The 17,459-nt window shown below is 41.5% G+C and overlaps 1 pseudogene across 1 annotated transcript; it reads right to left on the minus strand.

Moving 5' to 3' along the window:
• Positions 1–1,128: 1,128 nt before the first annotated feature.
• LOC311610853 (small integral membrane protein 15-like) lies at positions 1,129–1,711 on the minus strand (annotated as a pseudogene). Its single transcript has 2 exons — positions 1,485–1,711; positions 1,129–1,278 (listed from the first exon to the last, which is right to left on the minus strand). The product of its transcript is annotated as a small integral membrane protein 15-like (transcript).
• Positions 1,712–17,459: the final 15,748 nt, after the last annotated feature.

A 17,459-nucleotide genomic window follows, 5' to 3' on the forward strand; every position in this document is an offset into this window, starting at 1 on the left:
GCACGCCCAGCGGACCCCACCCCTCCGCCGCCGCGGCCGACGCGCACGCGTGGTTTCCCCGGTAGCGCGCCCCCTCCTCTTCCAAGCCGTACAGGTCCCGCTCGTGGGCGCGGGCCTGGCGTCAAAGGTCTGCGCAGCCCACCCTGCGAGATGGCGTGGGCAGCCCTCAGCCTGTGTGTGGGGCTGGGAGGATGAGAAGAGACAGACCAAAGAACTTTTTCTTTTTTTTTTTTAAGAGTTCCTTGAAAACAAAATTGAAATTTTTTCACTGTGAACTTGTTTGATCAAAAATTATAGAACATCACTACATGAGTTCAAAAATTGGAAAAGTTAAAAATGGTATTCATATAATCAGCAAATTATCATATAAGACATTTTAACTACTTCACATTTCTTCTTAGCACAAGAATAAACTGGTTCCAAAGTACTTCAGGGGTTGGCATTTTTACTGCAAGCTTTAAATTACAGTGTTACTCTAGTCAACAAGTCATCTCTAAGTAAATGGCAGCGTTCATACGTACAAAATTGTTAGTAGGTGGTACTTTATACAATCAAGATGAATTTTTCATAAAATTAGATTTTAAAAAAGGCAGAATGTCTGATAATTACCAGTCTCTCAAAGGCTAGGATGAGGAAAATGTAGAAAATGAAGTACTCACTGATTAATAATATTTTGGTTTGAGAAAGCCAGAAATGATGCTAAGATATAAGCAATAATGACAAAAGATTTTATTAATATGCGGTATCTCTTTTTAAGCCAAAACGTATTTTTCACCTCAGGAAAGTTCTCATTACATTCTTAGTTTCCTTTGTCCAGTACAGAACACTTTTTTAGCCAGTATTTGAAGAGTTCATAACCTAAAGTCATTTTTTCTCCACAGGATGTAGTAAGCCGCAAAACGGCAAATGACTAAATAGGTTATAAAGCATTTTTGGCATAATAAATAATTGTCAACAGACTTCTACACAGAAGCCTAAAAGTTGCTACAGTAGCGGTCAGAACTAACATGATTCTTCCATATGCTCTGGCTTCATTTATTAAATGCTATCATAGATCCAGAAAAGAAACCTTACAGGGTCCTTCAAAGCTGCATCATTTCCCGAATGAGTTTCCTCTGGTAGCAGAGCCTGTTCATTCCTTCAATCCTTTTTCAGTCGTTTAGCTTTTGCAATATTTTCTTGGCGTTTTTGTTTTTTCTTTTGCTCCCTTTCCCTGGCCTCAATCATCTTGGCCAGTTTCCAGGACAGTACAGCACTTGCTAGAAACAATGGAGTAAGAGCCAAAATAGTATTTTCCGGCGTATAAGACGACCCCCCTAATTTTACAGTTAAAACCTAGGTTTAGGCCTATATTCGCTGTATAAGACTACCTCCCACTTCCGAGACAACACCAGTTCTTTTTTTAATAGACCGCCTCTCTGACTCTGGCCAATCTGAGCAGGCTTTTTTTCGTTTCAAAAGTTGTCTTATACGCCGGAAAATACGGTAACTGTTGTAAGGAAGCCTTATGGATCCTTTGCAGCCCATTGCACAACATACTCAACCCAAGCCTTTATGTCAAACATTTCTGTAGCAGTGCTAAAAAAAGGAGAATTATGCTTGAGTTCTGATCTCTAACTTTGTCCTGGATTAGTGAGCCAATTACAATTTCAGATGGATGACCCCTGGTTGGTTGTCGTCTTCTTTAGCTGTACTACTGAGAGAAGGTTTAAACTCTATATGTGCCAGGCCAGAAGCAGGAACAAACCAAAGAACTTTTGTACTTATATGCATAGCCCATGGACATGGGCTATAGGGAAGTGAAGATCTAGGGAGGGTGGATAGAGGCTTGGTGGGGAGGGGAATGGGAGATATGAGCAATACTATCGACAGTACTATCAACAATAAAATACTATCAACAATAAAAATGTATTAAATAAATAAACAAAACAGAAACAAACTCATAGATAAAGAACATTCTGATGGTTGCCAGATGGGAGGAGGTTGGGAGGATGGGTGATAATAGGGAAAGGATTAAGATGTGCAAATTGCCAGTTATAAAACAGTCACAGGGATGTAAGGTACAGTATGGCTAATATAGTCAATAACGTGGGTAATAATTATATATGGTGTCAAGTAGGTACTAGGCTTAGCAGGGTGACTACCTTATAAGTTATATTAATATCTAATCAATATGTTGTGTACCTGAAACTAATATGATATTACATGTCAATTGTAATTGAAAAATAAAAATTATTTTTAAATAGGACTGAATTCATCTAAAAAGTGAATGAATTCCCTTCCTCTCTAAAATCAAATTTTTAAAAAATATATTTTATTGGTTTTTCACAGAGAGGAGAGAGAGGGATAGAGAGTTAAAAACATCGATGAGAGAGAATCATTGATCAGCTGCCTCTTGCACACCACCTACTGGGAATGTGCCCGCAACCAAAGTACATGCCCCGGATCAGAATCGAACCGGGGACCCTTCAGTCCGCAGGCCGAAGCTCTATCCACTGAGCCAAACCTGTTTCAGCTAAAATCAATTTTTTAAAGTGTTTATTGAGCACCAGGTAATGAGGTAACAAGTGATATAAACAGAGATTTTGCTCTTAAGGTGTTTCTAGTCTAGTGTGGAGATAAATATTTAAAAAAATAAATACACCGGTATGTTACTATAAAGAAAAAATTCTGTACAGGGTGTTGTGGGGCCCAAAGCAAGGAGGGGTGGGTTTCCCTGGGGAAACAGAAAAGGCTTCTCAGGGAAAGAACTTGAACTGAGTCTTGAAATTTGATAGGCAAAGGGAGCAGAGGAGGATTGGGAGCAGGGAGGCATCCTGGGAAATAGGCAGCAAGAGTTTCAGAGAGCTTGTAAACTCCAAGGAAACTCATGAGGCTGGGACCAGGAAGAGGTGAGTGATGTGGAACAGGAGATCCATGAGGAGACACATGGGGTGTGCTAGGGAGAGATTACAAGGGCCTGCAACAAGCCAGCGTTAGCAGGAAAAGAGTCGGAGGAGAGTAAAATAGATGCTAAGGAAGTGGAAGACTCCATTTTCAGCTCGTGCTAATAGAGAAGAATGTGAGAGGGAGAGGGAGAAAGCTTGATCCAGTATGATGCCTGGTTCTTGGCTCGGGCAAGCAGCTATAGGATGGCGTCATTCACTGAGATGCGGGACTCATGAGGAGTGGGAGGACTGGGGAATATGATAACCTGCTTTTGACAAAGCAAGTTTGAAGTGCTTCTTGAAGTTATTATAAAGGGGTAGTTTATGTCCCTTGCTTTGTGTATGTGGAAACCTTAATGTCTGAGAAAGATCAGAGAGGCCTGTCTGGCTTGTTCACATGTGCATGCCAGTGGCGGGTACAGGGACTGATACACAGTGGACATTTAATGTATATTTGCTGAGTGACTGACTGAATGCATGAATGAATGTGTTTGATAGTGGGAATGCCGCAATGAGTATCTTCTGAATCCATCCCATGGGAGCTTGCTGCCTGTCTAAGGAGACAAATGCATAGACAAGCAGTGTCAAACAGCATCTTAAATGTTTGAATCGAGGTTGTTGGGCAGTGAGGGCAGTGAGGACTGGGGAGGGAGGGAGTCTTTGTGCTGGGTTTAAAGAACATGTACCGGTTTTCTAGGCAGGGAAGAGTAAAGGACATTTTTCACTCCAGGAAAAAGGACTAGACCAGTGGTTCTCAACCTTTCTAATGCCGCGACCCTTTAATACAGTTCCTCGTGTTTCACAACATGAAGAACTGTATTAAAGGGTCGCGACATTAGAAAGGTTGAGAACCACTGGACTAGACCATATAAAGGCTTAGAGGGGTGAAAGTGTATGGCATGGTTGTCCAACTAATGTTTAGTGCAGCTGTGTATCCAAATGGCAATCATTATGCCTTTTGTCCCCTTCTTTGGAAATCACTAAATGAGGGTGCTGCTCAGCCACAGGTGGCCACTGCACAAGGATGTTGGGTTATATTCGGGTATTTTGAATGTAGCGATATGAGAATCTTGTTAGACAATGCTGATATATTTTTTTTTTAATCAGGCTGTTGGGCTAGTTGGGTTTAGGTAGCAAATTTCTACCAGTCGTCTGTGGTGGTGGTTTTAATGCCACTTTTGTTTTCCAGGCTTTCCCAGTGGCAAGTCTGGAACCTGGGTGGTGGCTTGCCTCAATTCCAGTTTCAAAGTCTTTGGAAGTCTGTTGTGTGTGTGTGTGTGTGTGTGTTTGGGGGGAGGGGGTTAATATATTTTATTGAGTTTTTACAGAGAGGAAGGGAGAGAGAAACATCGACTAGCTGCCTCCTGCACATCCCCCACGGGGGATGTGCCCCGCAACCAATGTACATGCCCTTGACCGGAATCGAACCTGGGACCCTTCAGTCCACAGGCCGACGCTCTATCCACTGAGCCAAACCGGTTTCGGCTCGTAGTCTGTTTTGATACGATCTTTACATGTGCAATTTAGGAGTGAGCTCAGGAGCTCATAAACAACATTTTGGGGTTCCTTTCCTGAGCTCCATCTCTCTGATATCTCCAGTGCTTCCCTGTTTCCTGGCTTCTCCCTTTTCGATCCTCAAAGTAGGGGTTTAACTTATCCTACTCTGCTCTTTACTTACTGCAACTGTGCCCTCATCTGAATTCAAGTGGTAAGAGGACAGAGAGAGAGAGAAAACACAATTGGGGTTTTCCCCATTCTCTTGGGACTACACCTCTTCTGATTGTAGAAGATGGCATGCCTTCAGAGTTGTAGGTTCCCACTCTATGGTCGTTCCTACTTTTTAAGCCAGACCTGAGAGTTTCCCAGAAGCCTCCTCTGTCCATGCTGATAAACACTTCTGGGCTTTGGGCTGCCTTGAAGTCAGCTTAGGAATTACTGGAGGGGGGAAATAGTAAACTGCCCCGTTTGCATTCTGGTCTTTTCCCTCAATCCATCTGCTACTGCTACTATCGCAGCCCTTAAAAAAGCTGCTGCATGCATCCTACCCACGTCTCTCACAGCCGCACTCAGAGCCACGGTTTCCCCCTCAGGGACTTCCATTGTGTGTATGTTGGCAAGCTGTTGCCTGTATTCTGTACCTCTTAGTGCTCTTTATCTCCTAATCACTTTCTTAATTTATTTCATCGTGTTTACTTATGTCATTTTTATCTTCTAGATTACTGTGCTTTCTGTAGTATCTGTTCCTCGGTTGTACTTCTTTTGTCTTCATTCCTGTTGTGATTTTTCTTTTACTTCTATTTCTTTTCTGAGTTCTGTTAATTCTCATTTCCATCCCTGAATTGTTGTATTTTCTACTTTACAGTGTTTTTAGTGGCAATTGCTTCATACTTTTAAGTTCATGGTGGTATCTTTGGGTATATGTTCTGCTTCAATTCGTGGAAATATATTTCTGATTAGTGCTTTCTATAAAAATCATTCATCCTATTTTTATGTTTAAAAGTATAAACTATCTCTAGTTAAATATTCTATTAGTTGCTTTTTTAACTTATGTTTGAGCGAGTTAAATTTTTCTCTATCAGTTATTTGCAGAAATTTCCTGTTGAGACTGGGTAATGGAGGGACAAGAATAGCCGCCTATGGTGTGCAGCTCAAGGGTTCTCTTTCCTGTTTGTAGAAAGAGGGGCCCCGCTGGAACTGGTTTGGCTCAGTGGTAGAGCGTCGGTCTGCGGACTGAAAGGTCCCAGGTTCGATTCTGGTCAAGGGCATGTACATTGGTTGCGGGCACATCCCCGGTAGGGGGTGTGCAAGAGCAGCTGGTCAATGTTTCTCTCTCATTGACATTTCTAGCTCTCTAGCTCTCTCTCTTCCTCTCTGTAAAAAATCAATAAAATATATTTTTTTAAAAAAAGAAAGAAAGAGCCGGGACCAGTTTGGCTCAGTGGATAGAGCATCGGCCTGCGGACTGAAAGGTCCCGGGTTCGATTCCGGTCAAGGGCATGTACCTTGGTTGCGGGCGCATCCCCAGTAGGGGGTGTGCAAGAGGCAGCTGATCGATGATTCTCTCTCATCGGTGTTTCTAACTCTCTATCCCTCTCTCTTCCTCTCTGTGAAAAATCAATAAAATATATTTTTAAAAAAAAAGAAAGAAAGGAAGGAAGGAAGGAAGGAAGGAAGGAAGGAAGGAAGGAAGGAAGAAAGAAGGGCCCTATCCTTCAAATACGATGTTTTTAAATATGCGTGCCTCCCCCAACCCATGTAAGTTCAAGCAAGAGGGCTTGGTCCCTTCACTGAGCACTGCCAAGGGACCCAGCCAGTGTCTTTCAGTGTCTTCTCCTCACTTCCAAATGGGTTGCTTCTGAGTTCTGCCACTCATAGACCCTGTGACTACTCCTTCTTCCATGGAGCTCTTCCTGAAGAGCTTTCTGTGCTGCTGCTGCCTTTGGCCACAGGTGCACATAGTTTTGAGTTGGAAGCATTTATCTGTCTCCTGTATTGCTGAAAATTAGATTTTAATTCCCTTTGTTGTTTGATGTTCTTTACAGTTTGCTGATCTTTATAATTTCAAAGATGAGAAAAGGGAATATATATTATATATATACATATATATATAATCACTTGAAGTCCTCAACTAAAGAACTACTGAAAGATATGTACTTCCTTGAGAAGAGAGAGTATCTCAGAAGGAAGGCATGGGATGTCAAGAGTACAAAAATATATAAATATGTTGTTAATAAATTTTTATTTAAGGGATTTGATTAGCCACTATAAGGAAACAATCATAACTATTTTTAAGATTTTAAAGAAAATTTATAGCCCTAGCTGGTTTGGCTCAGTGAATAGAGTGTCAACCTTCGAACCAAAGGGTTCTGGGTTTGATTCTGGTCAAGGGCACGTACCCTGGCTGCAGGCTTTTCCCTGGTCGGGGCTCCTGCAGGAGGCAATCAATTGATTTTTGTCTCACATTGATGTTTCTCTATGTCTTTTCCTCTCTCTTCCACTCTCCCTAAAAATCAATGGAAAAATATCCACAGGTGAGGACTAACAACAACAACAAAATAACAAAAAAAAGAAAATTTAGAGCTTTGTGATCAAAAAATTAAAGTTAAACACACAAAAGAAATACAATGCGTAGCTTCTAATTCAGAAAAGGGCGGGGGGGGGGGGGGAAGTACAGTCAAATCTTGGTTCTCAAATGTCTCCCATCTCGAGCAATTCAGTTCCTGACCAAGTTGTTCATGGAAAAAATGTCTTGGTTGTCAAACTAAACCTCAAGTCTTGGCCCAACAACCCTTTTATGCTGATACCTATATGATCAGTCATTCATCTCTCAGGCGACCAACAAAAGGGAGAAGCCCGAGTATGAGTCAGTTGTGTTGTTAACATCTCAAGAAATTGTACTGCGAATATTTTCATGGTTTTTTTCTTTGCTTTTGTTGCTGCTTATTATTACTAAATACTGCTTATTATAACCATGGATCCTAAAGAAGGTCAGTGATAGCAGCAAAGTGGGGAGAGAAAAAAAAATATATAGGAAAAAAAGAGGCACAGACTGGGAGGGACTGTAAAGATTAAGATCTTGGTAAAACCAATTCATACTCACTGGTTGGAAATACAAACAAGAGCAGGTTGTATCGAGTCATAGTAGATTAAGGAAATAGATAGGACTGGTATCTCTTAGCCTTTTGGATGCATCCTTTCCTGAAGAACCTGATAAAAGTTGAAAACTCTCCAGAGAAATATCATCTACGGGAAATTTGTATCCAATTTCAAGGGATTCACAGATGCGATAAAAAGTATGAATAAGGGGAGAAACTCACAAAAACAGGGCCTGAAATATATTTTTCAGGCCTTCTGGACTACAAAGTAGATCATTTGGATTACACCATCTCCTTGAGCAACACAATTAATCTGAGACAAGTCTTCTGAAACCACAGATAGCATAGAAGAGACTGGGGACTTGCCCAATGACTGGAGACCACCTCAGAAACCTTGAAAGTGATGAACGTAGAGATGCTCAAACCATTTTAGGAAAACTTAGCAGTAGAAGAAATTCTGCTTGCGACTTTAGAAAGAATAAAACCCTCTAGTCAGACCTTGGGGATGGTTTCTAAGCCATTCAGTAGTTCACACATGAAATCCAAGAGGTATCAACCCTGCTCTGTAACTTTGGTTTGCACAACTCATTGTCTTTTTTTTTCATTGTCTTTTTTTAAATATATTTTTTATTAATTTCAAAGAGGAAGAGAGAGAGAGAGAGAGAGAGAGAGAGAGAGAGAGAGAGAGAGAGAGAGAGAAACATCAGTGATGAGAGAGAATCATTGATCAGCTGCCTCCTGCATCCCCTACGCCTGGGATTGAGCCTGCAATCCGGGCATATGCCATGACTGGGAATTGAATCATGACCTCTTGGTTCATAGGTCAATGCTCAACCAGTGAGCCATGCTGGCCAGGTCAACTCACTGTACTTAAACAAAAGAAATGGTGGTGAGTTCGGTGTGGGGCAGTTCATGCTTTAACGATGCCAAAATATGGGCATTTTTAGAAATACTCCATGGAGGATAACAGCAACTATGGTATAGAAATAGCACAGTAAGGATATAGGTATATAAAACCTGTAATTCACAGCCTTGTGATTCAAAGCAAAGTATATTACTTGTGGTCAAAAGAATCCCAATCATCCACTGAGTCTGGTCAGATATATTTTTCATTCAGATGTGTGTTTGATACCGTAAGGTCTTAGACAGTTCCAGAAGTGACCGTTGTCCTGGATACTCCCAGGAACACCAGTTACCATGCTTAGAATGTTGCAGTGACTCTCCTATATATTACCTACAACTAAAAATATAATGATGGTTATTTTATAGTGTCTCTGGAACTGTGAACGATAACCTGACCTAGAATTCCTGCAAACAGAGAGGGGAAATACTTAAACGCAAAAGCCTGAATCACATAGTTAATAAAGATGGATTGTTAGCATGCAATCTACCTTCTCTTTATCATTCAGGTAGTGTCAGGTACACCGAGAAGGCATCACAGGCCGGAGTTTTTTCCTCCTGGAGAAATTTTTCTGATATGTCAGAAAAATGCTATAGTTGAGCACCTTTCAGAAGGCTCTTTAAATTAATAGATCTAGCTCTAATAAAACAGTCACTCAGAATGAAAGTTGGGAGGACACAATTTTCCAGCTGGGTTGGTGGATGGTTGGGATTCTTTTGAAAACCGTTGATTTGCAGTTGTGATTTGCAGCAATTAAGGAATAATTAATGGAGGTCTCTGCCAAGATCCATATCAGCACCTTTCAAAACTGCACAGCCTCCTCCTGATATAGCACTGGCCCTGAAGTGTGCGGGTTTGATTCCCAGTCAAGGGCACGTACCTGCGTTGCAGGTTTGATCCCCCTAGAAGCAACCAATTGATGTTTCTCTCTCATGTTGAAATTTCTCCCCTCACGCCTGCCTCCTCCCTCCCAATGGAAAAAATATCCTCAGATGAGGATATAAAACACACACACAGAGCCTTCACCTCTCAGACTATAAAAACAACAAACAGTCGAAACCGATTTGGCTCAGTGGTAGAGCTTCGGTCTGCAGACTGAAAGGTCCCAGGTTTGATTCCGGTCAGGGGCATGTACGTTGGTTGCGGGCACATCCCCAATAGGGGGTGTGCAAGAGACAGCTGGTGGATGTTTCTCTCTCATCGACGTTTCTAGCTCTCTGTCTCTCTCCCTTCCTCTCTGTAAAATGAATAAAATATATTTTTTTAAAAAAACAACAAACACACATACACACACACACACACACACACACACACACACACGGCACAGCCTCTGTAGAGCCAATTATTGCATAGTCCAGATCATGTTCTCCAATATCGTCCACAGAAAATCCTACAGGAGCAGATTCTCAGAGGCAGGTGTTGAGAAAATCTCCCAGGGGCCAAGAGACTTAATGAAGAAGGAGGCTGACAACTCTAGTATTACATCAAGAGTTCATTAAGGGAACTTCATACGAGGCACATCTTGAGTGGTCACCTCTATGCTTGGGCCTTTACTAAAGAATTTGGCAGGTGCACACCGAAACCGGTTTGGCTCAGTGGATAAAGCATCCACCTGTGGACTGGAAGGTCCTGGGTTCGATTCTGATCCAGGGCATGTACTTTGGTTGTGGGCACATCCCCAGTAGGGGGTGTGCAAGAAGCAGCTGATTGATGATTCTCTCTCATCAATGTTTCTAACTCTCTATCCTTCTCTCTTCCTCTCTGTAAAAAAAAAAAAAAAAAAAAAAAAAAAAAAAAAAAAAAAAATCAATAAAATATATATATTTTAAAAAGAATTTGAAGAATTTGGCAGGTGCTAAAAAGTTACATAGAACAGGACAAAAGACGGACAGGGTCCTGAAGTGTGACTCATCCCAGATGAGTGAAAATGCCTCATCATGCTTGCCCAGGGCAGGGGGCAGGGCAATGGCCAGTTCCAGGAAGCAGCACCCCTGAGGGGCATAGGGCAGGAGTAGACCAGTCTCCGGGATGTGCTGCAGGAAGCATTCGCTGTTCTGGCTGGAATCTAGCTTGAGGGTCCTCAGCGGCCACATCATGAACAGTCTCTCCTCCACAGCAGAGATGCTTCTTGTTCTTTTCTATTTTTTCTTTTGAGAGTTTGTTTATTAAAGCTGAAGGCAAGAAAACAGGGAAAGGCTTAGAATAGAAGCCACAGGAGAGAGCCTAGGCGGGGCTGCTTGAAGTCACAGGGACGGCAGAGAAAAGGGGCCTTGAGGACAGGGTCAAGGGGTTAACCCGAGATGAGCTGCTGCTGTCCAGTGCTCCCCTGGTTGCAAGTCTTGTGAGGACCCTTAGAACTTGTGAGAAAGAGCACACCTGAGAAAGAAGGGGAAGAAAGGCGTGGGTGTGGACATGCTCCCCAGAGGGAGCGTGCCCAGAAATGCTCAACGTAAATTATTTTCTCAGTGTGGGAGGTAAAGACGAACAGGTCTAACTGTGACTTGGTACTTTCTTTCCTTTTTTTTTTTTTTAATTGTTTAAGGTATTATAATTAGTAGTACATATGACTCCTTTGACACTGCCTCTTGGACCCAGACAACACGAGTAGGTGCCCGGATGCTCCAGTCTAAAGACTGTGCCACTGCCTTACCCCTTGCATTATCCATGGCTCTTTGTTCCACGTAACAGAAAATCAATTCAAAGTGCTTTTTACAAAGCAAAGACATTTATTGGCTCCTACGATTTAAAAAGGCAGGAGTGCTGAAACTGGTTTGGCTCAGTGAATAGAGCATAGGCTTGCGGACTGAAGGGTCCCAGGTTCGATTCCAGTCAAGGGCATGTACCTTGGTTGCAGGCACATCCTCAGGGGGAGGGGAGTGTGCAGGAGGCAGCTGATCGATGTTTCTCTCTCATTGATGTTTCTAACTCTCTATTCCCTCTCTCTTCCTCTCTGTAAAAAATCAATAAAATATATATATTTTTTTAAATAAAAAGGCAGGAGTTGTGTGACCTCAGGTATGGCTGGACCAAGGGGCTCAAACAATATCATCAGGACTCAGACCCTCTCTTTCCCTCCATGACACAGCTTTGCTTTCCTCTCTATTGGTTTGTTCTCTGATAACCTTCCTCATGTGCGGCCACTAGAGTCAAGAGCCAACAGGTCCATGCAGGCCCACCTCAGGGGTATTGCAGGTTCGGTTTCAGGCGACCACAACAAAGCAAGGATTGCAATAAAGAGAGTCATAACCTTTTTGCTGGTGGAGAATTGCGCTTTCAATTTTTGTGTATGTGGGAGGAAGGAGGGGAGACATCATTTGTGAATTCAGTGCAGTAAACTGAAGAGTAATAAAGTGAGGTCTGCCTGTAGTCAATAAACAACCAGGATGGAAACACAGAGACTTCATTCTATTTCCATCAAATTCCTGGAAGTAAGCCTCTTTGGCTCTGGTTAGCCCATCCTGGGCCCCGTGTCCACCTCCTAACCAAACACTATCCAAGGTGATGTAATACTCTAATTGGTTGGTTTTCATTGAATCGTTAACTTGAAGACAAGGAGCAAAATCATTGTGCAGCCTGAGTTTCACCAGCAATACACATAAGTGAGTAAAAGCAATAAAAATAAAATAATAATAATAATAATAATAATAATAATAATAATAATAAATTTAAAAAAGGAATCTCTGGAGAACTGAGCAGGTTTTCAGATTTTGTTCTCCTCCAGGTAATAATAAGAAGTGCTAGCCCATTAAGTGTAAGAAGCTTCCCTGAGAAGTCTGAGAGATTATAAATTAATCTACATAAAAGCCAGAAGAATGTCTGGCCCAAAGTAAATACTATAAAACTGTTAACTATAATCACAAAAGAATGATCCTGAAGAAAGAATAAACAGTCCTAATAGGCAAGGTGGAGGTACAGAAGTTTAATCTAGATATTGAAAGGAGTATAACTGGATTTTGTAACAAACTGGTAAAGCAGGTTCGATCACTTTTTGCTTCTTTGATTCACAGTTTGAGAATGACAAGACATTTAAAAGATCTTATCTGGCCCTAGCTGGTTTGGCTTGGTGGAGAGAGCACCAGCCATCCAGACTGAAGGGTCCCAGTTCAATTTCAGTCAGGAGCACATGCTGGGTGGCAGGCTTGATCCCCAGTAGGGGGCGTGCAAGAGGCAGCCATGCAATGATTCTTATCATTGGTGTTTCTATCTCTCACTTCCTCTCCCTTTCTCTCTCAAGTCAATAAAAAATACATTTTAAAAAAATAAAATATCTTTTCTGTCACCAAAACAAGGAACTTTGGTATATAATAAATATCCAATACTGATTATAATAGATGGGAGACTGATAGACACTGGAATATATCCTCCTACACCAAATTCCAGCTATAGAAACAATAGGAACTATGACTATTCTCCCAAACTAAAAAGTGAATGCTTGGTGGAATAGAGAGAACTTGCTAAAAAAAAAAAAAAAAAAAAAAAAAAAGAAAAAGAAAAGAAATCACCCTAGACTAGATTAAAAGGGAACATTGTAGCCTAGAACACTAGCAAGACCATATAGGGAGGAATATACTGAGTGGCCAGATTATTATGACCTCTGAACACATAATAATCTAGCCACTCAGTATATATATTAGAGGTCCAGTGCATGAATTCGTACATGGGTGGGGTCCAGCCAGCCTGGCCAGGGGGAGGGGACCTGCCTGCCGGTCAAACTCCTGGTCGAGGGGACAATTTACATATTAGCCTTTTATTATATAGGATATACACTAAGTGGCCAGATTATTATGCATTCAGAGATCGTAATAATCTGGCCACTTAGTGTATATTTCTCTCCATCAGAAGGAAACAAGGCCAATGAATGCTCTGAGGTGTGATAGCTGCATGGGAGCCATCGGCAGGGAATATGAAGCCATCACACTCTGTATTCCCAATTCCCATGGACCTCACCAGCAGCTCATCCCATCCACTTCCAACTGTCAGTGAAAAGAAATAGTCTGCAATCCTGACTGCACACCAGCCCCTCTCCCCAACTGAGCTGTGGAAGCCAAGACAGCAGACAGTCTTTTCAAAGGAGCGGGCAGTGATCCCCATTAGGATCAGGAGTTGGAGTCAGTGATTCCTGAAGGTGTATGTGGGAGGTGTATGAGATGAGATTAGACACAGTAGAACTGACTGAAAATCTGCATGAAACCCAACTGGTATGGCTCAGTGTTTGGGCATTGACCTATGAACCAAGAGGTCACCAGTGTGATTCCCAGTCAGGGCACATGCTTGATCTCCAGTAGGGGGCATGCAGGGGGCAGCCCATAGATGTTTATATAGATAAAGGCCCTACAAAAACGTTATTTGCTTTAGACCCTGTCTATCTCTCTCATCGGTGTTTCTATCTCTCTATCCCTCTCCCTTCCTCTCTCTCTAAAAAAATCAATAAAAACATTTTTTTAAAAAAGAAGAAAAGGAAATCTGCATAAAAGCAAATGGTCTCTATATTCCTTTATCAACCCACTCAGGCAATTCCCCCTCTTCCCCTGAACAGGAGGCTAAACGTTTGTCCTCTTATCAGAGCAAGGGGACTCTGGGCTTGGGGTGTGTCCTATTGAAAACAGAAAAGCTAAGTGAAAGCCAACACAGTAACAAGGGAGTCCCCAGTTCTCTTTCTCCAAATGCTACCAAGAATGCTGATGGTCAGGCTTACACACCCCAATGAGGAAAGCGAAATAGCCGTCTCTGGAGAAACCAAGCAATGCAAGAGGACAGACCTGAAGAAACCCATACTGAGGCTGCCCTCCCAAATGACTGGGTCTCTCTGCACATTCCTCTGAAAAGCCCCACCAATGAGCCTAATCACCTTTTCTTAACATTCTTTTCCAGTTACAGTTGACATTCAATATTATCTTAGCTTCAGGTGTGCGGCATAATGGGTAGACATTTATATAACTTACAAAGTGATCCCCCGGTAAACCTAATATCCACATGACACATGCATAGTTATTAATACATTACTGACTCTGTCCCTTCAGCTGTACTTTACATCCCCCATAACTTTTTTGTAATTACCAATTTTTACTTTTGAAATGTATTGCCTCCTGCTTAAATATGAAGAGAAAGCTAAATGTCTGGTGAGACATTTGAAAGAAAAAGGGATTCAGGAAAACAGGAACAGAAGTGTGTTTGTTTTTTTTAACTGTAATTACCATGTTCGGAAATATTAAAGATTTAGCATCCTTGAAACAAGAACAAAGTGTTTTTTCTAAAAGTAACAAAAGAAAAAGTTTTAATAGCAGAAAATTTTTAATTCCATAAAAGAGGTGGAGAAGTTGAGAAAGTCTCTAAGAAAATACTAAAAAAAAGAGCTGGAAAACAGAAGAGATAGTATAGAAACTACTGATCAGATGTTTAGGACACTATATTGTGGGGCTTCTTTGTTATGGAACTTAGCCTATACTTTCACTAATAGGAATACCTTCAAAATTCTGAGGGAAGGTTATTTCCCATCCAGGATCCTATTTCTAGGCAAATCACAAATCAAATGTGAGTTGAATAATGACATTTTCAAACATGTAAGATATATATATATAAAAAAAAAAAGGCACCTCTTAAGCACTCTTCCTCAGAAATCTTCTGGAACAGGTTCCATGCGCACTGGCTGCACAATAAACAAATATGTAAGTGCTAATCTCACTCACCATCATCCTAAGAATTCACTAATGATCCATCATCCCTCACATGGGCCTATGGATTGTGTGATACATTTTTAATTGAGTTGTTTATATAGATAAGGGGCCTGCAAAAAATTATTTTCTTTGGACCCTGTACATCCTAGGAGGAGTCCTAATCAAAGCAACAGAGACTATTAAAAGAATGAGCACATAAGAAATTAAGAATTTGCTTTAAGAATGAAGAAGTCATAAATAAAACCTGGGAGTGGATTCATCAAAGTGACAAGGACAAAAGATGACATTAAGTGTCAGAGAACGGGTGTTAACAATATAAATCAAGCCCATGATACTTTGGAGGGGGGTGTGCGGGGTGGTCAATGAGGAAAAAGGAGATATATGTAATAATTTAAAGAATGAAGAAGTCATAAAACTTGGGAGTGTATTCATCATAGTGATAAGGAGAAAAGGTGACATTAAATGTCAGAGAATGGGTGGTAACAAATATAAATCAAGGCCATGACACTTTCTGGGTTAGTTCACCCATTCCCCCTCCCCTCCTTCAACTTCAGCCCCTCACGTGTAAAGCAGGGATAAGATCTACTCTGTCTTATAAGATTAAAATACACACATTCATTCCATTTTCTTTCTCTCTCTCTCTCTCTCTCTCTCACACACACACACACACACACACGCACACACCTGGATTGTCAGCTAATTGCCAATTATTTTTTGGAGATGGGGGTGGCAGTGTATGGATTTTAAGAAAGTCAATATCTGATTTGTTTGTTTTTTTTTCATTTACAGACATTAATTAAAAAAAACAGTGATGCCTGAGAATTAATTCTGAAGATCATTTATTTATGTTGGCAAAGTATAGCAGGCCTAACAGGCCTATGACTATTTACATAACATCCCAAGAGCCACTTTGGTTTTGGAAAGCCAGGAGGCAGAGCAGAACAAAGATGTGACTGAGAGATAAGTTGTTTTACATGATAAACTAAAAATAATATTGATGTCTTCAAGTATGCCATTAATGGGGAGAGGATAAAGGGAGGGGGAGGTGAGATAGCCTGGGAATAAGCAAAAACAAGGTAAGGTAAGATATTTCCACAACAAGGAACCTGTGGGTTGGGCATGGGGGTACTGGAGAGTCAAGTAGGCCACAGAGCAATTTCTGGTGGCAGGAATGATTGCAAAAATGTTAAGAATGTAGAAGGCTAGTATTAATCATTGCGAATGATCCTGTCTTTATTTTAAATTTTGATATTTTGTTGATCATGGTTATTTATCTTGATTACTGGCTTTTTGTGAAGCCCTTTAAATGTTGCACTTGAGGTTAAGTACCACTCGCCTCACACCAGTCCCTGCCTGGTTATTACCTCTTCAACCTTCAGTACAAGTCTACTAGGAGGAACACCTTTAGATTAGTAATAGTTTTTGTTTTTGTTTTTTTAATATATTTTATTGATTTTTTACCAAGAGGAAGGGAGAGGGATAGAGAGCCAGAAACATCGATGAGAGAGAAACATCGACCAGCTGCCTCCTGCACACCCCCTACTGGGGATGTGCCCACAACCAATGTACATGAAATCAAACTTGGAACCCCCCAGTCCACAGGCCGATGTTCTATCCACTGAGCCAAACTGGTTTCGACTAGTAATAGCTTTTAAAAATGGTTCAACATAAGGTGGAGCAAGGAAGCCATCAACAGTAGGCAGGACATAAAAAGTTTTCTAAAGTCAGTGTGAACAAGGAATTTGAATAATGTAGGATTACACAGTAAACATGAGAAAGGGAAAGATAAACAGACTTTCGGATGGCTCGGGGGTGTGGGCATGGATCCCAGAGAAAGAATGGAATTTCTCTATCCCCTGGACCCTCTGCTGGACTGCACAACGCATTTGTCCTTCAATCTTTACTTCTCAAAAATGGAGTGAGAAGCCCAAGATGCCATGGGCCTAGCCAGCAGTTCAGTCCTGAAAAGAAGGGCCAAGAACTGGATGTTGGATCCCTGAGGAAAATAGATTCCAGTGGGGCCAGAGGGACTGAACAGGATTAACCTCTCAACCTCTTTACACAAATGTTGGGAAGAGCCAGCTTCAGAACAAGTAAAGCCAAGTCCTCTGGAGATGCCAGTTTCCTGGCCAGGCGGCTTAAGAGGCTTATCTTGACACCAGTCTTGCTTAAAATGCAAATTGGCTACAAGCAAGAGTGCTTGGAGTCCATATCTCCTGCACCGATGAAGGTGGGGGGGTGAGAGCAAGGCACAGAGCCTCTGGATCTCTGTTCCACTCTTGTTCTAGATGAATCCAACCTTTCATTTTCCTTGTGTCAGCAACCAAGCGTGAGTACTGCTAGGGAAATCCCTGAACCATGT

This window comes from Pipistrellus hanaki, assembly GCF_964339955.1.
Source record: "Pipistrellus hanaki genome assembly, chromosome: 16".
NCBI lineage: Eukaryota > Metazoa > Chordata > Mammalia > Chiroptera > Vespertilionidae > Pipistrellus > Pipistrellus hanaki.